Below are 26,944 nucleotides of genomic sequence, written 5' to 3' on the forward strand. Positions count from 1 at the left end.
GTCCCAGTCGATCTATCCCAGCCAACATTGTATGGAGCGAGAGCCAAGCTGTCTCCTGTGATTCCTGTTCAAGTTCCTGGCCCACAGAATGGTGAGCAATGAAATGGCTGCTGATTTCAGCCACTACATTTTAGAGTGGATTGTTAACACAGCAAGAGATTTCTGGAACTGTCTCTTCCTTTTCTTGACAGTACATTGTTTTTCAGGACAGGAACCGTGTCCAGTGCATTTTTATGATGTCTCTCCACAAAGCAATGTATTGATTGCTCAATAGCTGTGACTGAGTGAATTAATTCCACTTCATATGTCCAGAGAAAATTTCTCAAGATTAGGTTGATAAAGTTCAGGGACTGTTAGTGTGTTTTGGAAAAGCAGCTTTGTTATAATTTGATATTTTAATGCATGTCCTTGTATAAGTCAGTGGATTGCATGGAAACCTTGGTGCTATAAATCAAGGCTTCCTGAGTACCACCACCCTGAAATTTTGTGAAACCACAATCCTGTGACCAGCCCCAGCTAGAACCACTAATAAAATGGAGGGAAAAAAAATTTGTAGGTATAAAGCAATGGAGGGAAGACGAGAATGTAAATTTAACCATGGTGAATTTTAAGGGAATTTAATTTATTCATTCTGAGTTGTGTATTTTGGCCTTCTATTTTAGAGTAAAATAAATAACATCAAATAAAGCAAAATTGAAAGTATAGGAGTGACAATGTGTCTCCCACATAACTCCATACTTTCTGAAACTAAGAAAAACACCACAAATTGAGGAAGTAACTATTAAATGACAGTTATAGCAAAATGTAACACCAAGAGACTACACAAAATCTATGGTCTTTTATCATAAGGATGAAAACTAACCTGTGAATAAAACATAACATTTTAAAGCAGATGTGTGCATTGTTAAAGGTTTCACTGTTTTGATTCCTCCCTTTCTCCCTTCTTTCCTTCCTTTCTTCTGTCCTTCTAGTAGATGAGCTGATCACATATAAAAGAAAAGAATAAGTATCAAAATAGAATTTTGGTCATGTTTCTTTAAGTAACTAAATTCCACAGTTTGATTGGTTGGAAATGACCTCCTATCTTGCTGTCACTTTTGACAGTTACACATGGGAAGTTGTGTTTTATTTATCTATTTTTGTTTCTTCCATTAGCAGCTAAATAACAGCAGCCTGTACTGAATTACTGCAGGAACCGTCTCTCCTTCTTTGAAAAGAAAGTCATTCATTAGAGTGCCTTACCTTTTCCAGCAGACATGTTCTCAGCTTCAAGATGGCTGGCAGCCAGAGAAGCAATTTCCTTTCCTTTAAAAGGGGTTGGAAAGCATCTGATTATATCGGGAAGAGGTATTTCAGTTTTCAAGGTGAAAGAACACTTGCTTCTTGTATAGATAATGGGAGAAATAAGATACATTAGGGAAAGGCAGAGAGCATACCAATTAAAACTCTCCAGGAAGGGCGGGACACAGTCATCCACATGTTATCTCAATGTAAATTAGCACAGCGGGGTAACGATACCAGTTTTCTCTTTTACAACTGAAATAATTCAACTTTTAAGAATAGATTTTTTTTCTTGGACATATTTTCTACACCAGAGCAACAGATAGCACAATATTTATCACTTTAAGGGTCTCAAATATTGTTTCCCTGCCTTATACTATAAACAGAATAAAAGTTGCAATAATTGAGAGAATTCTATTTAATTTGCTATACCCTGACCTTTGGAATTTTAAGAGAAAGAAAACATGGAGGTTCCTTGGACAAGCAGACAAAAGAATAATAGTTATTGAAATTATTAGGATAAAACAACATAAATAAAAATGCCCAGCCCATGCAGACTATTCATGTTTGTTGTCTACTTTTTCCCATATATCTTCTGTACCAGGATTGTAAAATATAAAAACATCAGGAAAAGATGTTGAAGAATTGCATAAGAAAATCTGCAGAACTGAATGAGAAAACAGACTGTGCCATCTGGTATAGTAGCCACTAGACAAGTGTAGTTATTGAGCACTTGAAAGGTGACTGGTCTAAATTGGGATATGCTTTATGTAATATCTGTACATAACAGTTTTGAGGACTCAGTACAAAAGAAGAATATAAAATATTTAATGGTATATTTACACATCCTAAAATGGTGTTATTCGGATATATTGGATTAAAGAACATATATTCATAGAATTTGAAGAATCTTCCAAAAAAAAAGAATCTTCCATTTAGTAAAATAAAATAAAATGATAGATTGAATCGACAAAAAGCATAATGTGACAGCTGTGTATTTATTTTATTTTTTCCATACTCCTAAGCATGAAATGGTATTATTTGGATATATTGGGTTAAATAAAATGTATTATTAAACTAATTTACCAGTTTCTGTTTTTTTAATGTGACTACTAGAAAATGTATAATTACTTAGACAAATCAGGAGTATGGGAAAAAATGAAAATATACAGCTGCACATTACACTTTTTGCTGATTAAATCCATCATTTTATTTTATTTTACTGAATTAAAGATTCTTCAAATTCTAGAAAGCTTTACAATTTTCAGAAGTTTCACACACATGACGTCATATAATCCCATGCTGCTGCCGCTGCTGTCGCTTCAGTCGTGTCCGACTCTGTGTGACCCCATAGACGGCAGCCCACCAGGCTCCTCCATCCATGGGATTTTCCAGGCAATAGTACTGGAGTGAGGTGCCATTGCCTTCTCCATATAATCCCATAATAATCCTTTATTTTCTCCTCTGCCCCTATCTTACTTACCCCCTCCCCCACTGGAAACCATGTTTGTCCTCTATATTTCACATTATATTTTTATATATTTTAAATGTATATTTTATTTTATATATTATATAATATATATACATTTTTTATATATTTTATATGTTCTTATAGGACCTTGTCTTCAACACTTTGTTTTTTTCTGGTGATTTTTCTTCTGTGTCTGCTTTGGGGGAGAGGAGGTGCCTTCCCTCTCCCTGTGGAAGTTTTCATAAGCTATTTCTATGAATCTTCCTTATCTCTTTATTGCCTCTTTATGTGCCAGCCATCCAGTATTTGCTAAGGAACTCATCAACTTCCTGTGTGCAGATAATTCACACATTTGCTCCATTTATTTCTAATGTCCATCACAATTTATTTGTCTTAGGAAGCTATCTAACATTTTGTAAATCAAAGCCTTTGAGCCTTGGTTTTAAAATTTGTAAAACGAATGTGGACTAGATGGTTTCAAAGGTCTCCTCTACATTTACTCTTCCATGACTCTAGGGTTCTTTTTTTTAAATAGATTAAAAAATTAATTTATTTTTGGCTATGCTGAGTCTTCCTTTATCGTGTATCACCTGCATTTGGACCCCATATTTATGGACTAGAGAAAAAAGAGAGAACCTAAATGTGTATGTGAAAGGGAATATGGACTAGAAATTGGGGATTAAAGTCCCAAGTTCAAGACTGATTTAAAAATCAGTCTGAAGGTGAGCAGTAAATGTTGGCCTGATTTAGATGACCTTATACAAAGTAGAGCTATTACAAAATATGTGAGTTAGGCATTTGATGGTGGTTTTTTTTTCCTCCCATCAAATAAATGTTGTACCTCTAAGGTACAAATTATGCAACTCTGATAATAAATTAGTTTAAATTCTATGAAGTTTGAATTTTGTAGTCTAAGTCCAGTCTATGAAATTTCTATAACCATCTGTGATCATGGAATATATTCAAAGTATGCCATCCATGCTGTCTCAACTACAGCATGGTCAGGCTCCGTGAAGAATCTGAACGTCATTTACCCCGATCAAATTATAGTATATAGCAGCCCTTTCAGCATCAATAACATCACTTGTAGTCCAACAGCATACCATCATCTTGTCATTCCTTAGAACCTCCTTCCTCTTTCATTGTTAACTACTTTGACTATGGCTGCTTCTTCTTTGGTTTTATATATAACACCCAGAGGCAATTGGATTATATATTCCAAATGCAACATAAAACAATTTTTCTACTTGGTGTTCTCCAGACTGCCATGGGAGACAGCTTCTTTTATGTCTAACCTAGAGATGGCTTATTATTGGTCCATTCAGTTGTGCTTGGGCTTTACTATCACGTAACTCAAAGCACAGTAACCTCCATATAAAGAACTGTGTAGAGTGGCTTTTCCTAGTCCATTGTTTGGTTGTATAGAGGATACTTACAGCTTTATGAGTTTCCTAGGGCAAACACCTACTGTCCTCTAGGAACTCTGAAACATTGGTGTTATAAAACAAATAGACATAAATTCTGTCTGAAAGGAGCTCACAGTCTGATGTAGAAATGCAAACTTTTTTTTTTGCTAAAAATATAGTTATGCAAAGATATAAGCAGAAGTGTGATGAAGAAGTGGTTAACTGTAGTTGGAGAGTTTAATAAGGCTTCATAGGAAGGTTGGTTTAGAAGAAGCATCTTAATTGTAGACATTCACTGTTGAGTGCGGAGGTAGGGAAGGAAGTGTTAGTTGCTCAGTCATGTCTGACTCTTTGTGACCCCATGGACTGTAGTTTGCCAGGCTCCTCTGTCCGTGAGATTCTCCAGGCAAGGAATAGTGCAGTAGGGTGCCATTCCCTTCTCCAGTGTATCTTAACAACCCAGGGATTGAACTCAGGTCTCCTGCATTGTGTGCAGATTCTTTACCATCTAAGCCACCAAGGAAACAGGGAAGGAAAGGGGAATGCAATTTCAGACAGATGACACAATCTGAATGGAAGCACAGATGTGTGATCCAGAAGCTGGATGAAATGTCTTATGGTTAAACGTAGACAGCAAGGGCAGTGTGACAGGAGAGAAGATGGGATAAGTAGCAAGTTACCAAATCATGGAAGGTCATGTGCTCTAATAGGTTTGGACGTTGTTCTTCAAGTACAGGAAGCTATTGAAAGGTTTCAAGTCATTGACTAAAATAACAAGTTTGGTATCTGAGGTTAAATAACCCAGACAGCAGTGTAGAAGATGAATTTAAATGGGGTGACCTGAGGAATGATCCTGGGAAAGGGTATTAACACTGTCTGTAAAAGTGCTGGTAAGATGAGACTCTGAAAAAAAGACAGCAATGAAAAAAGAAGGCCCCTGAAAAGTAAAAGAACAAGGAATAACAATAGATAATTATAAGTGACTGAAGAGGGGCTAAGGATGAAGCAGGAGACCAAGATTATTCCCAGGTTTGGGTCCTTTATTTCCATGTGAATCCTGGTGGTTTTCAAGAGAAAAAAAAAAGGAAACCCAGGAGGACATAGAGATTTGGAGAATTCTGTGTCCAATTCCTGGGCTTTGCAGGTGGTTCAGATAGTAATGCTGGGAGACCTGGGTTTGATTTCTGGGTCGAGAAGATCCCTTGGAGGAGGGCATGGCAACTCACTCCAGTATTCTTCCCTGGAGAATCCCCATGGACAGAGGAGCCTGGCGGGCTGAAGTCCATAGTGTTGCAGAGCTCCAATAAAGGAGGTATGGTAGGTGTCTGGGCACCTACTTCAGCTAATGTTGTGGATGAGAATGTTAGGGAATGTCTAGAGAGAAGAGGAGACATCTGAAGACTAAGTTGTAGGGATTCCAAGCTGTAAGAAGTGAAAGTATTGAGTGAGTAGCATTGATGTGTACACTCTTACCATGTGTAAAACAGATAGCTAGTGGGAAGCTGCTGTATAACACTGGGAGCTCAGCTCAGTGCTCTGTGATGACTTAGAAAGGTGGGATGGGGGTTTGGGAGGGTGGTTTAAATGGGAAGGGGTACAGATATACCTCACAAAGTGAGCTGATTCACTTTGTTTTATAGCAGAAACAAACCCAACATTATAAAGCAATTGTACTCCAATAAGTTTGAAAAAAGGGAGTTGGGTGAGCAGAAGAGATTAGGGGATATTTAGAGAAGTGAGGTAGAGAGTAGGAGACAGGTTAGCAATGGCAAGGAGTGAACTTAGGTCAGTGGAACAAGGCTGAAGCAACCCGTTAGAGAAGAGTGACACTTACGGAACATTTACTGGGCTGTGGGGAGGATAGCAAATTGTTTTAAGTCATTTGAGGAAGTAAATATGAGACAATGGAGACAGCAATTTCAAATCGTTCTTTCAAAGACCAGGTTGTCAAGGGGAGAACAAGTATAACATGCAGAAGTAATTAATGGAGCTGACAAGGGAGGGCCTGACTTTTTGGATTTTTTTTGTATTAATTAATCTATAAAATAGAGCAATTCTGAGCATGTTTGCAGTCTATAAATTAAGAGGCAAAATAAGGAGTGAAAACTTATACAGAAAGAGGATACAGTTGTAGGACCAAGTTCCTATCAGGGGTAAAATTAGCTTTGAGGAGAAAACTAGGACAACATCCTATATTAAAGACAGGTGATATGGTCAATGCAGACTCTCTTTTTAAAAATCTAAGCCTCTTTAAGGGAGCCGTTTCTGAGAACATTTTGTAAGATATGTATAAAAGTGCTCAACACACATCAGGTGATTATTGCTGATTCATCCATTTGCTCCAAACCTCATACTTCTCTTTTTTTTTTTAAATACTCGCATCTATTTCTCCCTGTCGGCCAGTCTAACTGGCACTAAAAATACTCCCTCCAAAAAAAAATGTTAGTATAGATTCTGTTTCAGTTACTATCACTGCCCATTATTTCATCAACCTCCACACTCAATAGCCATACACCTGGTTAATTTTAAGCTAGAGCTTCTTTCTTTAAGCTCAGAACATGTTCCTACCTTGTTCCAATATGGCATTTCATTTCTTTAAAAAAACTCAGTTCTTAATGACCAGTCACGACCAACTCTTTGCAACCCCATGGACTGTAGCCTGCCAGCCTCCTCTGTCCATGGAATTCTCCAGGAAAGAATACTGGAGGGAGTTACCATTTTCTCCTTCAGGGGATCTTCTCAACCCAAGGATCAAACCTACATCTCCTGTGTCTCCTGTATTGCAAACAGATTCTTTACCACTGAGCTGTCAGGGAAGCCCACTTTATAAATAAATATACTAATTGCTACTGCAACTGCTAAGTCACTTCAGTCGTGTCCGACTCTGTGTGACCCCGTAGACGGCAGCCAACCAGGCTCCCCCATCCCTGGGATTCTCCAGGCAAGAACACTGGAGTGGGTTGCCATTTCCTTCTCCAATGCATGAAAGTGAAAAGTGAAAGTGAAGTTGCTCAGTTGTGTCCGACTCTTCGCGACCCCATGAACTGCAGCCTACCAGGTTCCTCCACCCATGGGATTTTCCAGGCAAGAGTACTGGAGTGGGGTGCCATTGCCTTCTCCGAAATATACTAATTAGTAAGAAAATAAATAAATGTAAACTTTTATTAAAATGGACATTGCAGTTATTCTAAAATGTTTTGTTTTATTTGGGGATTTTTGTCTTTTTTTTAAACGAAAAAATTATCTAATATCCTCTCCTTTTTTTTTTAACCTCTCCCAATCATATTCAATGAGTGTGAAGAAAGCTGACCGTGGAAGAATTGATGCTTTTGAACTGTGGTGTTGGAGAAGACTCTTGAGAGTCCCTTGGACTACAAGGAGATCCAACCAGTCCATCCTAAAGGAGATCAGTCCTGGGTGTTCACTGGAATGACCTATGCTAAAGCTGAAACTCCAATACTTTGGCCACCTCATGAGAGGACTTGACTCATTGGAAAAGACCCTGATGCTGGGAGGGATTGGGGGCAGGAGGAAAAGGGGATGACAGAGGATGAGATGGCTGGATGGCATCACCGACTGGATGGACATGAGTTTGAGTGAACTCTGGGGGTTGGTGATGGACAGGGAGGCCTGGTGTGCTGTGATTCATGGGGTCGCAAAGAGTCGGACACGACTGAGGGACTGAACTGAACTGAACTGAACTGAATCATATTCAAATCTTTTATCCATTTCTTTGGTATTTTACCTGTATATTTAAAAAAATACTCTTAAGCTACTTTGATGATTTATTTTTCCAATTTTAGACATTATGTATTCACTTACTGGAGAAGGCAGTGGCAACCCACTCCAGTACTCTTGCCTGGAAAATCCCATGGACAGAGGAGCCTGGTAGTCCATAGGGTCGTGGAGAGTCAGACGTGACTGAGCGACTTCACTTTCATTTCTCACTTTCATGCATTGGAGAAGGAAATGGCAGCCCACTCCAGTGTTCTTGCCTAGAGAATCCCAGGGTCGGCAGAGCCTGGTGGGCTGCCATCTATGGGGTCGCACAGAGTGGGACACAACTGAAGCGACTTAGCAGCAGCAGCAGTATTCACTTACCACAAAGAAAGATGAATATTTAATTCTTTTATATTCCCAATCTCCCTCACTTTCTTCCAACATTGTCCAATGTTTATTTTTCCTTATTTGATCAATAATCCATCCTTATGTTATTGTGAGTGTAAGTATTTTTCATGTAACCCATATAAGTTATTCAGTTCAGTTCAGTCGTTCAGTCGTGTCGGACATTTGCGACCCCATGAATCACAGCATGCTAGGCCTCCCTGTCCATCACCAACTCCTGGAGTATACTCAAACTCATGTGCATCGAGTTGGTGATGCCATCTAGACATCTCATCTTCTGTCATCCCCTTTTCCTCCTGCCCCCAATCCTTCCCAGCATCAGGGTCTTTTCCAGTGAGTCAGTTCTTCACATCAGGTGACCAAAGGATTGGAGTTTCGACTTCAGCTTCAGTCCTTCCAATGAATATTCAGGACTAATTTCCTTTTGGATAGACTGGTTGGATGTCCTTGCAGTCCAAGGGACTCCCAAGAGTCTTCTCCAATACCACAGTTCAAAAGCATCAATTCTTTGGCACTCAGCTTTCTTTATAGTCCAACTCTCACATCCATACATGACTACTGGAAAAACCATAGCTTTGACTAGATGGACCTTTGTCGGCAAAGTAATGTCTCTGCTTTTTAATATGCTGGTTTGGTTGGTCATAGCTTTTCTTCCAAGGAGCAAGCATCTTTTAATTTCATGGCTGCAGTCACCATCTGCAGTGATTTTGGAGCCCCCCAAAATAAAGTCTGTCATGGTTTCCATTTTTTTCCCAATCTGTTTGCCATGAAGTGATGGGACCAGATGCTGTGATCTTCATTTTCTGAATGTTGAGTTTTATGCCAACTTTTTCACTCTCCGCTTTCACTTTCATCAAGAGCCTCCTTAGTTCTTCTTTCGTTTCTGCCATAAGGGTGGTGTCATCTGCGTATCTGAGGTTATTGATATTTCTCCTGGAAATCTGGATTCCAGCTTGTGCTTCATCGAGCATGGCATTTCACATGTTGTACTCTGCACGTAAGTTAAATAAGCAGGGTGACAATATGCAGCCTTGATGTACTCCCTTCCCAATTTGGAACCAGTCTATTGTTTCATGTCCAGTTCTAACTGTTGCTTCTTCACCTACATACAGATTTCTCAGGAGGCAGGTAAGGTGGTCTGGTATTCCTATCTCTTTAAAAATTTTCCACAGTTTATTGTGATTCACACAGTCAAAGGCTTTAGCATAGTCAATAAAGCAGAAGTAGATGTTTTTCTGGAACTCCCTTTCTTTTTTAATGATCCAATGGATGTTGGCAATTTGATCTTTGGTTTCTCTGCCTTTTCTAAATCCAGCTTGAACATCAGAAGTTCATGGTTCACATATTGTTGGAGACTGGCTTGGAGAATTTTGAGCATTATTTTACTAGTCTGTGAGATGAGTGCAATTGTGCAGTAGTTTGAGCATTCTTTGTCTTTGCCTTTCTTTGGGATTGGAATGAAAACTGACCTTTTCCAGTCTTGTGGCCACTGCTGAGTTTTTCAAATTTGCTGACATGTTGAGCACAGCACTTTCACGGCATCATCTTCCAAGATTTGAAATAGCTCAACTGGAATTCCATCACCTCCACTAGCTCAACTAGTGGAGTGACACCTCCACTGCCAAAGTGTAAATATCTTAATTATTTAAACATTTAGGTGTTTCTATTCCTTTTATCTTCCTGAAGCTATCGTCCCAGGAGAGCTTTTTCCTGTTGGTCCCCTTTGGGCTTACTATCCTCCTGGTCCTTTGCGAAGCTATTGTTCTATTGGGATTTCCTTTGACCATCATCCTAGAAATTCCATCCTATTTCACCTGCATTGGATTCCCTATGTGTAGGTTTATGTCTTTCTTTTTCGTGATTTACACCCTAATTTTCATGACATATTTTCTAATAATTTCCTGAGAAAGAGATCATGGGAAATCAAATTTGAGATACCTTGTAAGTATGAATTATCTTTATTCCACTCTTACACTATTTGGCTTCTGTAAAAACATAAGATAGCAATAATATTCATTCATAATTTTGAAGATATTGTTTTATTTATTTGTGTGTTTGTTTGTCTCGTGTTGCTGCTGACAGGTTGGATGCCATTCTATGTCCCCTCTGGAAGTTTTGCCCCAGTGTTCTGCTTCCTAAAGTGATGTGCATTGATGTGGGTATTTATTCTCCCACTTGTGTTAGGCATTCCATGGACTTTTCACTATGAATTTCAGTTTTGAAACATTTGTTATTTCCTTAGTAATATCCTTACTGTAATTTCTTCTGTTCTTTCTGATTTTCATATTATTCATATAATGAAGCTTTGAGGTGGGGGCTCTACTTTTTAAAAATTTTCTACATTTTGACTTTTTATTCTAATATCTTAGAGATTTCTTTAAGTTAATTTCAACACTTTCTAGCTGCGTTTTTCTTCTTTTCTACCATTATGTTCTAATTTTCAAACAGGGATCCCATGTGACTCAGTGGTAAAGAATCTTCCTGCAATACAGGAGACACAGGAAACATGGGTTTAATCCATGAGTGGGGAGCATCCCCTGGAGAGGAAATGGCAACCCACTCTTATATTCTTGCTGGAAAAATCCCATGGACGGAAGAGCCTGGTGGGCTATGACCCATGGGGTTGCAAAGAGTTGGACATAACTGAGCAAGTTCTAATTTCCAAAAGTTTTCCTCTGTGTGTATGGATATTTATTTATTTTTTTAACATCATGGTTTTTTTTTTTTCACAGAAGTAAGATTTCCTGTCTCTGGGGTACTACATGTTAAATGCAGACATACAATTTTTTTCTGCTTCCATAACTCTGTTTTCTCCAAATTTGTTATTTCTGTTTGGTCTGTCTTTCATGTTAGAGGTTTTCTTCAAATATCTGGGGACACTTAGCTGCCCATAAATATTTAGGAATGAGTCACTAAATATCTGATTAGAAACTTATGGGCTTGTCAACTGGTGTACCTTCTTGGTGGGTGATCTGCTATTTGGTGGGCCTTGCTATTTGGTCATTAAACTCCTGACTGTTAGTGATTTTCAGGTCTTTTCTCTTAATCTGGTTAGATTCCCTGGAGAAGAATTACCCACCCACTTATCAGGAGGGTCTGATACAGGCTGTTAGTCAGGTAAGGGGTGATATCAGGGAGCTCTTGTGGTTCTAGCTGGGCTGTGTTCTCCACCCCAGCATCACTCTGACTCCTCCTCTGTAGAAGGTAAACCTCATCCTTGTACAAGAGAAGAGAATGTGGCTAGCCATCTGGGATGCAGTTAGGGATCGGTTTCTCTATTGCATTCAACAAAATCCTTCTGTATTTAACTCCGATTTATATTCAGGTTTGTGGATAGCTGGGACTGTCAATTCTGGAGGATTTCTGAGTTTTGCAGTACACATCATTTTGCTTCTAGACTTTCTCTATGACTCTCTTGGCATTTACCTTTTTCCCGTCTAAGGCAATTACTAAAATATATGTCTATTAGCTTTCAAGCTTTCAAAAATGTGTGGCTGTTGTCTTTTCTTGCGTGACATTTGTATTTGTCACTTACTGCCTTAAAAACCCACTGATACTCTGGTAGGGTGTCATAAGGTAACACAGGTAAGCATGTGTTCATTTTGCTGTATAATTTAGACAACTTGGAATATACGTTTTTGAGACAACCTCTTTAAGATACAGCATTGTTTTAAACTGTCTAACATATTGATACCAAAGGTTTGGAAAGGGTTGGATGGGATGAATTGGGAGATTGGGATTGATATACACACACATGTATAGAATAGGTAATTAATGAGAGCCTACTATATAGAACAGGGAACTCTACTCAGTGCTCTGTGGTGACCTAAATTTGGAAGGAAATACAAAAAAAAGGGGATATATGTATACATATACCTGATTCACTGCTGTATAAACTGCTGTTGTGTGGAAACTAACACAACATTGTAAAGCACTGTACTCCAATATAAATTTTAAAAAAAGAAAGAGGGGGAAAAAAGAGAAAGAAAATGAAAAAAATTTATCTTGGGGACATTTTATAAGTTGAACAATTTTTCATTATGAGTTGTTTAGAATGATGAATAAAATGTATAAGAGAAAGAAAAAAATAAAAACACTGATATAAGCATGGAAGTCATAACTTCTGAATGTTTTGTGAAGTGCAAAAAAAGCAACATAAATTTATAAAGGTGATAAAATTGAATCATGAATGCCTTTAGTAACAAATAATCTACATCTATTTTAATGTGCTTCACACATCTCTTAATAACCATGAAGGGATTACAGTATTCTCAGTAGATCAATTCCATACTTTTTTCTTATTAATCATTCTAACTTTTATAATGCTGGGAATGCCAAAATATCTCCTCATTGCAGCTGCATATTCATGGTCCAAAACATTCTTTCCAGTATGACTTGATTATCCTCATCAGCTTTGTAATGACCTTCATATGTGAGGTGAGGGAGTGAAAAAATCAATCTTGCCACAAGTAAGAGTAGGTTCAGAGTTCTAATGTGAATTCAGATTAGAAACAGCATGCTAGTTGTGAGGTGAATTAGTTGAATTTGCTCATTCTATAGCAGAAACACTAAACATACATTAAACAAATAATAAGAGTAAATGAGAGTTAAAAACCATTGGAAAAATGGAGTGCTCCTCATTTTCAAGAACTTGGTTAAATATGTAATAATTTCAAAAAATAAGTAACTGTTGAGTCAAAGAAGTAGGCTTAATAGTAAATATCAAAACCAAGGCAAAGATGAAAATATCTGTATCAAGTGATGTCAGCATGGCTTCAGCCAGTATGCTAGTAGAAGAGAATAAACAACATGTAAATTAGCATCGAAGAACTGCCTCCATCCTTGTAAGATGAATTCTGAGGTTTGAGTACTTCCTACATGAGTTAAAATTGTCTACACAGTGAGTGGGAAATAACTATATGGCAAAAGAAATCGAAGAAGTATCGGTTTGCTGGACGGCTAACCAGACTTATTCAAATTAATGGGATATGTGCCCAAATAAGGCCTCAGTTAAACATTAAAAAACAAACAAAATATGAGGTAAGAGAAAAGAAAGTACTGCTTTTCCAAATAGTTTTCCTCCTAATGAGCAGTTCAGACTACATTAATTTCTTTTAAAAATTTACATAAATTATTTTTCCCCAAGAAATGTATGTATTTTTATGCCACTTATCTCTCCATATAGAATATATATAAAGTTCCTATTGCATAGAATAAAAAATGAAAGCAAAGCAAAAAGATTGATGTGAAGAGAAGGTAGTTGTTGACATTTTCTGAAATTAAGTGATCAATAGAAAGATAATATTCATGTTTCTTTTCCTTTGATTCTATTTCTAAATATGCACTTTCAAATTAACATAGAAAGATATTTGAGTGCTTAATGCCATGTAATTCCATTAGATACATGATAAAGAAATTGAAAGATATATTGACAGTTACATCCAATGCTGCATTTTAAAGCCAGTAGAGAAAACTAAATAAACAAATTAAAAATAGAATATAAGAAACATTACAGAAAATAATCCAGAAGGGGACAGTGTAGTGCAGAATCAATTTCTGAAAAAAAAGCAAACTATGTTAATTAAAAAATCAGTGGGACTATTTCACTGCATTGACTCATGAACTCAGATTCAAGAGATATCTAATCCATTGTAGTGATTTTTCAAAACTGACCCAGTTATTCAATTCCATTTAACCTAAGAAGGTGAAAATTGTATTGTGTTGACCACAGTTGGGACAGAGATTTCACTACCTAAGACAGTTATCTATGTTACCACTCATTCATTGCTTAGCTTACTCACTGTATAGTATTTATTTTCTGGTGGGTGTCAAGACATTGAAGAGGAAAAACATATACTCCTTACTCTTCAGAAGTCCAGACAGTCAGAGATACAAGAACATGTAACAATGGTACTGCTATGCGATCACTTTTCACAGAGATGGGATGTTAAGTGTTGCAGTGGAGAGTAAAGTAAGGTTTCAGAAGTCATGCTTGATTTCAATCTAAGTATGACTGAGTTCTTAACAATAAATCAGTGGAGGAATTATTTCAGGTAGAAGAAAATGTGCAACAGCATAGATTATGGAAGGGCATGGGTTGTTTTGGAAACTACAGCATAAACACTGCAGATTTTCAGGAAGTGGTAGGAGATGAGATCAAAGAAAGGTGTTAGAAGGATCTTCCCTATGCTAAGTCAAGCAGTTTGCATTTTTAGCACAGGGATTAGAGGTCACTTAAAGATTTTATGAGGGAGACAGACGTGATTGGACTTGCTTTGGGAAAGATCTCTGGCAGCACTTCGAAGGGTGAACTGGAAAGGACCGAGCATTTAGACAGAAAAATGAGTAGCAGTTGTAATAAAAGCGGAAATAATTGAGAAATACTTAATAGCTGGAGCTATCAGGTCCTCATACTGTTCATGGGTTCTCAGAACTAGACATGGAACTGGGGTTCTTAGAACTGGACATGGAACAACAGACTGGCTCCAAATTGGGAAAGGAGTATGTCAAGGCTGTATATTGTCACCCTGCTTATTTAACTTATATGCCGAGTACATCATGAGAAACACTGGGCTGGAGGAAGCACAAGCTGGAATCAAGATTGCCGGGAGAAATATCAATAACCTCAGATATGCAGATGACACCACCATTATGGCAGATAGTGAAGAGCCTCTTGATGAAAGTGAAAGAGGAAAGTGAAAAAGTTGGCTTAAAACTCAACATTCAGAAAACTAAGATCATGGCATCTGGTCCCATCACTTCATGGGAAATAGATGGGGAAACAGTGGAAACAGTGTCAGACTTTATTTTTTTGGGCTCCAAAATCACTGCAGATGGTGATTGCAGCCATGAAATTAAAAGACGCTTACTCCTTGGAAGGAAAATTATGACCAACATAGACAGCATATTAAAAAGCAGAGACATTACTTTGCCAACAAAGGTCCATCTAGTCAGAGCTATGGTTTTTCCAGTACTCATGTATTGATGTGAGAGTTGAACTATACAGAAAGCTGAGCACCAAAGAATTGATGCTTTTGAACTGTGGTGTTGGAGAAGACTCTTGAGAGTCCCTTGGACTGCAAGGAGCTCAAATCAGTCAATCCTAAAGGAAATAAACCATGAATATTCATTGGAGGGATGATGCTGAAATTGAAATTCCAATACTTTAGCCACCTGATGCAAAGAACCAACTCATTGGAAAAGACCCTGATGCTGGGAAAGATTGAAGGCGGGAGGAGAAGGGGACGACAGAGGATGAGATGGTTGGATGGCATCACCGACTCAATGGACATGAGTTTGAGCAAGCTCCGAGCTTTGGTAATGGACAGGGAAACCTAGCATGCTGCAGTCCATGGGGACTCAAGGAGTTGGACACGACTGAGTGACTGAACTGAACTGAACTGATCAGGTCTTCATCATTAATTAGATTCAGAGGGAAGAGAGAAAGGAACCAAGAGTGATTACCTGGTTTCTAGTTTGTCCAGATGGTGAACAATGCTTCTGTTACTCAGTAAGGAGAGGAAGAGAAGCAGAGGGAAGATAATACTCTTGTATGGGGGTAAACTGGATATATTAAAAATAGTAAACCAATTTACTTAAATACAAATACAAAGAGAAATTTTGGGAAAAAATAGTTATTTCTTCCAAAATAAGTAAGTCTTCCTTCTTTTTTAAAAAAAAAATCCTGAAACTGTGTTACTAATACCAGTTGATCCGCACATACCCTTTCCCATTCCTGGAATAGGTTATTATTTAAACTTACTTTCTCTGGAACGTTGTCTTTGGCAAATAGCCCAGAGAAGTATGTGGACTTAGGAAGGTCTTTGCAGGTGGGAATTCTGCGTTCCCTGTTTCATCACTATTAATGTCCTTCCCCTTTCTTGACCAGAACAAGGAAGAATTCAACGAAGGGACACCTGTTGGCTTGAGTTTTGCCTTGTAACAACTAGATGCGTTTAGTTATTGCAGGACCAAGAGATGAACCTGAAAAACACCTTGTATTTTCCAACAAAATATTTTTGTTCTCTCTCTCTCTTTTTTTTTTTTTGGATGAGAAACTAGACAAATGGTGACCAGACGGTTCAGTCTTAAAAGGCATTATTGCCAACTCTGATTTAAGCAGGGGTGGAAAAACTCCTCAGAGGAAAATGGGAATTTAGCTTCAAGATAGTAGTTTCCATGTGTGAGTGGGTTTTCAGTTCTCCAAAGGGGATAAAAAAGGAATAACAAAAAAAAAATCATTTACAGAATTTAGGATGATAAGTTTATTTTTAGAAAATCTACTAAAACAGCTATTTCTTGCTTGTGTATATTTGTGCTAGTAGAAATCATTCAACATTTTTTTTTTTTTTTGCAGACCTTAGTGTTCTTGTTCATCCTTTATAAGGAGTTAACTGAGCTGACAGATTTAATTACTCAAAGTGGTCAGTCTCATTTTTTATTTCACTTTGACATAAGACTTGGCGCAAGTCTATTACAAGCTATGCTCATTTATTGCTGTACTTCTAAGTTATAAATCTGGTTTACATCTATGGAAAATGTAGTGCAGAATTGAAGACATGTCCAATTATCTGGGCAATTTGTTTTATGAACTTATACTAAATTAAATAGAAAGCATTGCCAGTATTTGTTCTTCCTCTGTGGGCTGCAAATCAGATAAGAAAAAACCTTCTTCAACAGGGGCATTCAAAATTCTGGCTTTTCAGACTGTTTCCTGAATGTGTTCTGATTAAAACACAACCTGAAAGTCTGATTGATGGTCTCTATTTCTTTTCTTAATGACACAAATACATTTGGAATGTTGACTCCTCTGAAAGTTAGAATTGCTGAGCTGAATGTCATCGCCTTCAGCAGTTCTTCATATTCATTAGAGGAAATGATTTGACAAAGCACTTAAATCAGGGATATGCAAAGCTGGTTTTCTCAGGAAATAGCTATTGAAAGGGATTTTGTGAGTCTCTTACCTACAAAAATGAAATAAAATTCAGCCTAGGATAGGCAATCAAGGTATTGTACTGTACGTATATGCTTTTGGACTTTCATAAATAGCTCATTTGATCAAGCATAATACAGAGCTGTGAAGTGTTACGAAGAGTTATATACAACTTAGCAACTGAACAACAACAATATGTAAAGGTGAATTTTAAACCATTTGTTCTTTGGTAATAAAGAAGTTGGTACCACCTCAGGGATGTAAGACTATGATGTTATTAGGGGTGATGGTGGAAAACTGTGACCTGCTTTTTCGGTTCTACTTGTTTTTGTTTTTGTTTTCCTGGTACAGAAGGCTGCTGAATTAAAACAAAACGATGTGAAGACCTTAAGCTCATGAAAACTTGAGAAACTTCGTGGAGTAGAACTAATGGGTAATTTAAGGAATCATTCAGTAGTTGATGTGGAGTCAATTCTTAAATTGGTTCCTTCTAGAAAGGGAGGTCAGTTGATTCCTTTCTCATTTCATTTTTATAACAGCTTATTCTCCTTGTATAAGTAAAATAATTTTTCTTATCTTTCTAGGAATATACCGATTTTAGAGTCTTTTTCTGATTGTTTTAGTACCTCTGTTTCCTCCAGTGTAGATTATTCTGTTGGTTGAGTTTAGTGTCTACTTCACTGTATGGCTTTATTTCATTCTTTGGTGATGTGATTCTTGATTGTGTGTTTTTATTTATCTGCAAGCATTTGTGCAAAGTGCTTGATGGATGCGTCGTGAGCTTCTGCTAAGACTTGTATTCTATTGTGTTTTCAAGTAAATTTAAAGAGACTTGTATTTCTTTAGCGGCTGGTTTTCTTGTTCTGGGTATTTTCTGTTGCCCTTAGCACTGACAGCCACCTAGGGCTGTGTCACCTGTTTAACACACAGCACCTACCTATCTTCCATCTTTCAGGTTGACCAGTTGCTCCCTGGAGAGAGGGCAGTGGCACAAAGATGAATCTCTCTGCTGTCCTGGCAAGTCCTCTCACGAAGTTTCCCTGTTCCCAGGTCTGGGGCACCTACACTTTAGTCTGTCTTCTACCCTGTATTTCCTGTGTTATGTTTTCCCATTTCTTTTATCCCTATTATGGTGTCATCACTTAGGAATTCTATGTAGTTTCTGATCTATGGAGATTTCTCATTTTATCTTTGTACATGCTATGTTTATTCATTTAAGTATATTTTCTATCATCTAGAAGGATTTGACATTGCTCAAGCTGACATTTTGAATGAAATTAATACTTTTTTAGGCTTCATTTAGGCAATTGTGCTTACCCAGGATTTTTCACTGCTATCCCAGTCTAGGCTTGCCATTAAAAGTCACCACCACCAACTGTCTTTTCACTGGAGGTGTTTATTTTCAGGCACATCCAGACAACTAGTAAGTGGAAAACCATCATCAAATTATTTCTGTTACTTTTAAACCAAGACAGTTTATAAATCTCAACAACATATATTAAGTTATAAAATAATAAAAAACCCATCCTTTCCCTTTCTGTTGCCTTATCATTATTCCAGGCCTTAAATATAACTACTTTTTTAAATCAAAAGAGGCAAAATGAATATCAAAAGGGAGAAATATTTTGAAGTTGAAAACTAATGAACACTTTGCCTTACCCTTATGATACATTTGCTATTAAAATATACTCTTTTAGGTTCAAATCCGCAATTGTATATGGCGAATTGAACACAAACAGGGGGATTTAGAAAACAGTCTTTTGCAATAAAGGCAAGATTTAATTGCCTAGTAAAAATAGCTTGTCTTTAGGGATGAGAATTTTGGTCAACACTCATTTTAAAGTCATATATAAGAATTTAAAACTATTTTTCAGTGGAGCTATTAAGGAAGCTTTAAAAGGAATCTACTTATCCTTATATACATTTCCTGACCTGTTTTTATTTCTGCTGTTACAATTAAGTGGATGCTGTATTGAAAGTTATCCTCATTGCTTTTTATTCTCCCCAGAATTATTCATGCCATAGTCTATTTTTCTCCATTTATTATACTCATTTGCTTTTAATTTGACAGTTTTCTTCATGTTTCAATGCATTGTTTTGACAGAGAGTTACTCATCAAGATTTTACTTGAAAAAGAAAATGATAATTCATGTTCACATTTTAAACTTCTTTTTAGTCTTTCTTTTTATTCCATAGTTCTGTGTGCATTACAATGACAGAGACTATAACCGACAAGATAATGTTAGTTATAGTTTAAACTTTATGTGTTGATCTAGCTAAAGAAGGCTCACTAGATACTAAAAATTAAACTGAAAGCAATTTAAAACAATAGAAAATGTCAAAAAAAAAAAAAACCACCTCACAACAGATGGGGAATATGATTTATTTAAAAAAGCCAGTACTCTCATGCTTAACCAGTAATGAGCTAACAAATACCATATATTCCTCACCGTGTGTAAGGCTTGGATGGGTATGCCATGCACGGGCTTGTGAGTAATATTAGCTTGCCTTAATCTACACTCCATCTCCTCCCTTATTTGCACATTCCTCTTGATGAATGTGAATTTGATCCCTGGGTCAGTGGGGAAGAACCCCTGGGGGTAGGAAATGGCTACCCACTCCAGTATTCTTGCCTGGAAAACTCCAGTGGACAAAGGTGTCTGGCAGGCTACAGTCCATGGGGTTTCAGAGTTGGACATGACTGAAGTGAAGCATTGTTTCTTATTTCTTTTCTTGATGAATGAGCTTTATCATTTTCACTCCTTTTCTTCCCTACATTTTGTCTGCCCTTACTATTATGTTTTTGCTTTCAATTATCTGTCAAGCTATTATCCATCTATCTAGCTACCTAGCTAATTATCTTCTTTTCTGCCTCTATCTCAAGTATTTCAACAAAGTCCTCTGACACAGTTTTGATGGTGGAGATGAGATTTTCTTTTGTACATTCTTTTCCATTTCCTCTTACCTCCTATTCCTTATGAAGTTTGATAAAGAAGATTGAGAGGTTAAAACTCTCTGAACCTATAATTTCGTTTTTAGAAAGAGTTGTTTGCTAGTGTTTACAGGTCTGTTAAGCAAAGGTGCCTTATAGCCTGCAGAGGGTGTGGTGGGCAGCTTGCGAGGATGTCTTTATTCAGTGTTTTCTGTCAGAAATGACCAGCAGTAACCCTGGAGCAGCTGCTGCCAAGTTGCTTCAGTTGTGTGTGACTCTTTGCGACCCTATGGACTGTAGCCTGCCAGGCTCCTCTGTCCATAGGATTCTCCAGGCAAGAATAGTGGAATGGGTTGCCATTTCCTCCTCCAGGGGATCTTCCCTACCCAGGGATCAAACCCACATCTCTTATATGTCTCCTGCATTCGCTGGGAAGTTCTTTACCACCAGTGCCACCTGGGAAGCCCTAGCCCTGGAGCTGGACTATGTCTAAAGAACAGTAAAAGACAGACCTAGCTAGGAAATTTCTGCTCCATTCTGAGTCCTCTTTTTTCTTCTTAGGTAGACCAGCTTGGGTTGGAATCTTGGGTAGGGTGGATGTCCGCATAGGAATCTATGGAGTGGAACCAAATAGCCTCTTCTCCCTCATTCAGGAAAGTTAAGGAAAATGATTGTGCTCCCCTGGTGGCTCACTGATAAAGAATCCGCCTACAATGTGGGAGAATTGGGTTGGATCCCTGGGTTGAGAAGATCCCCTGGAAAAGTAAATGGGAACTCACTCCAGTATTCTTGCCTAGAAAATCCCATGGACAGAGGAGGCTGGCGGGCTACAGTCCATGGGATCTCAAAAGAGTGGACACGACCTCAAGAACAAAAAATAACAAAAGATAATGATTAAAAGCATTGTAATTTTTGAGTACGAGTCTTACAAACACAATAGAAAATACAGTTGACCCTTGAACAACACAGGGACTAGGGGAACTGAACCTCTGAGCAGTTGAAAACAAGAGTGTAACTTTACTTTGGCCCTCTATTTCCTAGGTTCTGCATTCTCCAGTTCAACCAACCTTAGGTCATGTAATACCAAAGTATTTTCTATTGAAAAAGTTCAGTGTATAAGTAGACCTATGCAGTTCAAACCTGTGTTGTTCAAGGATCAGCTGTATTACTTTTGACTCAAAATTTAATTTGTTTGCAGTCTTTGTATTTGTTGTGACACTTTATTTAATTTTTGAATATTTGCGGATCTTAATAGTTATACTAAAACCCATGTTCATATGATAGAGAAATGTTCCTTTGTATGGGTTAAAAAAGTCTTATTCCAGTATAAATAGTTTTATTTAAAATTCTTATGAGATAATTAGTACAAATTCTACAGCATTTGGATGGAATTTTAGCATGATTGTATTTTAAAAGTCGTTCTTAAATGATGCCATTATCCTATTAAGTGCATAGCTGCTATGTTACCACTTCTTTGAAGCACTGTTCTAGACAATAGATGGAGAAAATCATTCTCATTCATAAGGTCAATTTAAATTTAATAGTGTGACCATTCCATTTACTTTAAAGAAAACCACTACTTATTGAAAATATTTAGACAAAAAAAGTACTTCACAGAAAGAAGTTAAACACTGTTTAGTGTTTTATTACAGTACTGGGAACATTAAATAAATAATAATGAAGTAAAATGAAGCAGAAGGTCCGTTAGCAGCCTGGATTTCATTTACGTGAAACCCTTGAAATTTATGCTCAAGTAACTAAGTACCAATGTATAGGCCATCTGAATATGTGGATGTCACATTTAAATCTTTTTAAATACCTGCTTTAAAAAAAAAAAAAACAATTGGGCAAAGACCTGCTAAATATTTTCCTCCTGAAAACGTAGGCCCTGTCTTTTCAGCTGGAAATTGCGCCCTACTCCACCTCATTGTCCTAGAGATGTCATTTTACTACACAATAGTTGATTCATTTCATGCTGGAAAAGTTATAGTACTTCCTTCTCTTGGCCTCAGACTGGTTGGTCTAGATATGGGTACATGGTCATAGTTTGACAGTGTGTTCCTTCTCTAGAATTTTCTTGATACTATGTGCACTATTTGTGGCTAAAGTTTTAATGTGAAAGATATCAAAAGTGGCAAATGGACACTTGTCATGCCTTTTTGGCTGGAAGAAGGAAGGTGGATTCTTTGGTGGAGGGTGATGTGGGAGATGGCAACCCACTCCAGTACGCTTGCCTGGAAAATCCCATGGATGGAGGAGCCTGGTAGGCTGCAGTCCATGGGGTCGCTAAGAGTCGGGCACGACTGAGCGACTTCACTTTCACTCTTCACTTTCATGCATTGGAGAAGGAAATGGCAACCCACTCCAGTGTTCTTGCCTGGAGAATCCCAGGGACGGGGGAGCCTGGTGGGCTGTTGTCTCTGGGGTCGCACAGAGTTGGACACGACTGAAGTGACTTAGCAGGATGTGGGAGAGAGATGGTAGAAAGACAGAGAGAAAATGAGAGCAGAAGAATGATAGGGAAGGTGAAAGAGCATTAAGGGGGCAGGGGGTTGGGGACGGAGAGCTATTAAATAGACCCAGAAAGTTAAGAAAGTAGAAGAGTAATAAATGGTCCTGATGTCATTTGCATTATTTTGAATTATTTGAATTCTTGGTTCCCTGCTTTGCCTGTAGCCTGGTTGTTCTGTAAGATTCCCTAGTATTTTTCCAGTAAAAATGGCCCTTTAAAATTTGTTCTTACTGAGTATCAGTCATTGCCACCAAACTTTCTTTTTTTTTTTAAATTTTATTTTATTTTTAAACTTTACAATATTGTATTAGTTTTGCCAAATATCGAAATGAATCCGCCACAGGTATACCTGTGTTCCCCATCCTGAACCCTCCTCCCTCCTCCCTCCCCATACCCTCCCTCTGGGTCGTCCCAGTGCACCAGCCCTAAGCATCCAGTATCGTGCATCAAACCTGGACTGGCGACTAGTTTCATACATGATATTATACACGCTTCAATGCCATTCTCCCAAATCTCCCCACCCTCTCCCTCTCCCACAGAGTCCATAAGACTGATCTATACATCAGTGTCTCTTTTGCTGTCTCGTACACAGGGTTATTGTTACCGTCTTTCTAAATTCCATATATATGCGTTAGTATACTGTATTGGTGTCTCATTTAAAGAGAGTTCAGTTTGAAGACAGGCAAACTTGTGAATATGGTCTATGTCCAAATGCAGAGATCCTCATAAAGATATTTGAAATCAGTTGTGGTTAGCTTTTAAAGAAAGCAGATAGTCCAAGTATAAAACTTTGAATCTATTAAGTGGTACTTAAGAGCCTTGAGGGCTTCCTGGGTGGCGCTAGCAGTAAAGAACCCTGCCTGCCAATGCAAGAGACGTAAGAGATGTGGGTTCAGTCCCTGGGTAGGGAAGATCCCCTGGAGGAGGAAATGACAACCCACTCCAATATTCTTGCCTGGAGAATCCCATGGACAAAGGAGCCTGGTGGACGATGGTCCATAGGGTCACAAAGAGTCTGACACAATTGAAGCAACTTAACACACACAAAAGCATTTTAGGTTTTGAGACTTAGGTTTTCTTTAGTGAGTTAAAAGGTAGTTGATGAAATAAGTTTACCTGTGAGGTTTGATTACTCTTTACCTCAGGCAGACCTAAGTAATCCCAGTGATTTTGAATGTCTTAACAGAATCACCACGTTGTCAAATGAAGTTTTCCCATTTCACTACATAAATCCACTCCACTATTATGTGTAATGTAGGTCTTCCCCGGAGGCTCAGTGGTAAAGAATCCACCTCCAATACAGGAGACACAAGAGATCGCAGGTTCAATTCCTGAGTTGGTGTCTCTTGGAGAAGAGAATGGCAACCCACTCCAGCATTCTTGCCTGGAGAATCCCATGGACAGAGGAATCTGGCAAACTACTGTTCTTGGGGTCGCAAAAGAGAGCTTATTATCTGTAAAATAAGCTCTTATAACCTAACTCCAAAGTTCTGTCATTTTAAAACATTTGTAAAGGGCCTTCACTGTAAAAAGCAGTGTTCTTAGTTCTGTACTGATTAGAAGACATAGTCTCAGACATACTACAACTTTTTTTTTTAATAAAGGAGACAAATAACATACGTCACCATAATACTGAGTGACATACAGAAGATACAGATACATACTTTAAGGATATAAGGGTACAGAGAATGTCAGGGCTGTATGTCTGCTTTCTTGGAGATTATCACTATTCTCTTGGCTACAGCCACCGTCTAGAAAACTGGAAATACAACCTGTTGGGTAACCCAGCAACTTCTGTTGATAATTCTACAGTTCAAGACTTTTTCTTTTTTAGGATAATGGCTGTGCAGAATATTACTTAGGGAGTATGAATCAGGGCAGAGCTCTGCCTCTTGCAGGCAGGCTGAGGATCGATCGTGTACATTGGGCAGAATGCCCGTTTTGAGCAGCTGCTAAATACTCATGATTTCCCTCTGGTCCCTCAGGATCATTTCCCAGTTTCCTTGACTTATTTCTTTATCAAATGCTACAGCTATAAGTCTCTCATTGCCCCCAGAGCTCTGTTTTGCTGCTTTGCTGCTGTGCTTGCTTACATTTTCCTTCTTTTGACCTGTGTTCATGGCTTCTGAGTATTCTCCCCATTTTCTGACATTGGTTCACACCCAGCTCTGGCAGCCTTGCTCTTCTGTTTTCAGAGCTTATCTCACAGGGACTGCCATTCACATGTCCCTAAATTTCCTTAGAAAAATTCAAATTCATTTTCAAGAATTTAAATTTTCAATTAAATTTACTTAAAGCCCTTGCAGAACTCTGTTGTTTCTTTATAGAGTATTAGAAATGACTGGAACGTTTTGAGTAGATTGGAGAAGGTCCTGATGAGAACACTGACAACGTCAAGGATAGAATAGAAGGCTAGAGAGAGTTTAAGAAATGCCTCGAGAAAGTAAGCCACATTTGCTTATCTGTTTCTCCCAGTATAGACACTATTAAAATAATTTATTTTAATTATCATAACATCTGAAAAGTAACTGATGGCAAATAAACATTATTTCAATATATAAAGGGAAAATAATAGAGTTTAAATCAAGTACTTGGAAGGATGCAGGAGAAGTTGTAATCAACTGTAACTGACCGCTCTTTGGAAGAAGAATGAAGGAGGAAGTACAGACTCTCAGATTTCATGTTGTGTTTTTTGAGTGGTTGAAAAAGAGAGGAGCTAGCAGCTTTCTGGGGCTTTCCTGGTGGCTCAGTGGTAAAGAATTCAGCTGCAGTACAGGAGACATGAGTTTCATTCTTGGGTCGGGAAGATTCCCTGGAGAAGGAAATGGCAACCTCCTCCAGTATTCTTGCCTGGGAAATCCCATGGACAGAGGAGCCTGGCGGGCCTAAGTCACTGGGGTCACAAAGAGTCAGATGTGACCGAGCGACTAAACAACAGCAGCCTCTGAAGGTACAGACTTTGACTTGGATTTTTGTTACATTTACTTTTTGGTACCCTTTGGGCATCTCAAAGAAGCTCTCCAGTAAAGAGTTAGAGATTTGGACCTGGAACTCAGAGGAGATAAAGAGGCTGGGGATCTGGACTGGATGATATGATTCTTTGAGAGCGGAACCTCAGTATTTAAAAAGTGAACTGCAAGAATATATATTGTACAAGAAATAGAGAAAGATCTATCCAAGAACTAGAAAGGTAAACACAGGAATAATGCCATGGAAATCTGGAGAAGGAAAAAATACTGAATGCTCTGCGGGTGCATGAGTACATTTCATGAGCTACTCCCATGGGAGCTGCAGAACCTATTCACATGGCAGATGAGGAACGAGATGATTTATATACAGGTTGGCAGAAAACCCTACCAACCTGGGGCTGCCCTTCAATTCCAATCTGCCTTGGCAGGCTTGGCTGCAGTTTCCTAAGGATGGCACAGGGCAGGCTGTGTTAATAGCTTTCTTCTTTCTGTGCAAATGCGGTGCATGTGTCTCTCTTCTGCTGCGATGTTGATGAAGCTTTCACATCACACATCTCTTTCTTTACCTGGAGAGTGTTCACTTGTACTTGTGAAGACTGTGAAGAACTCTTGAGTCCTCAAAATAATCTCTGGAGAGATATTTCCACTTTAACATGAAGTTGTTTCTGAAATAGTTTGTAGTACAGTGCTTTGTACATAGCTTATGCGTGCAAAGTCAGTTCAGCCATGTCTGACTCTTTGGACCCTGTGGTCCACAGCCCGCCAAGCTCCTCTGTCCATAGGATTCTCCAGGCAAGACTACTGGAGTGGGTTGCCATGTCCTCCTCCAGGGGATCTTCCCAACCCAGGGATCGAACCTGCATCTCTTATGTCTCCTGCTTTGGCAGGCAAGTTCTTTACCACTAGCTCCACCTGGGTGAATGATGTAGCTGTTGACTCATACGTTTATTAATCAGTTAATATGACCTACATGTGGCTGATGACAATGAATGATGACTTTTTATAATAGGCATGTGGGCATGATTGCTAGTCAGTTTAACACAGGTTCCCAAAACCCTGTTTAATCATTTCAATGTGAATTCGCTCTGTGAGATAAGACTAATAATTAAAGGAAGTAAAAAAAAATTATAAATTCAATGAATAAAATGTTCAATTCAGACATCCCTTGCTCTTGGTAATTTTCATGAGAGTTTTCTTATTGTTTCTTTGCTTCAGTGTTTGCCTCTGGAAAATTGAGACTACTTGGACTTGGGCCACTGTCCTATTTTGCGTTTCCAGGTTTTTCAGATTGGAACATATATTAAATTTCAGAGTTC

The 26,944-nt window shown here is 38.2% G+C and overlaps 1 protein-coding gene across 35 annotated transcripts in view; it reads left to right on the forward strand.

Annotated features, from left to right (window-relative positions):
• LOC147361797 (uncharacterized) overlaps positions 1 to 26,944 on the forward strand; it is a 331,684-nt gene that overhangs the window by 143,855 nt on the left and 160,885 nt on the right. For 6 of the 35 annotated variants that reach the window (XR_015138278.1, XR_015138275.1, XR_015138281.1 and 3 more), the window contains exon 5: positions 2 to 91. The exons of the other annotated variants lie outside the window; for them this stretch is intronic. The gene's annotated coding sequence lies outside the window, so the exon portion shown is untranslated. The remainder of the gene's footprint in view (position 1; positions 92 to 26,944) is intronic. 35 annotated transcript variants of the gene reach the window in all.

This window comes from Bos grunniens, chromosome 12 (assembly GCF_055505025.1).
Source record: "Bos grunniens cultivar Pamir isolate PY7600 chromosome 12, Bosgru_T2T1.0, whole genome shotgun sequence".
In the NCBI taxonomy this organism is placed as follows: domain Eukaryota; kingdom Metazoa; phylum Chordata; class Mammalia; order Artiodactyla; family Bovidae; genus Bos; species Bos grunniens.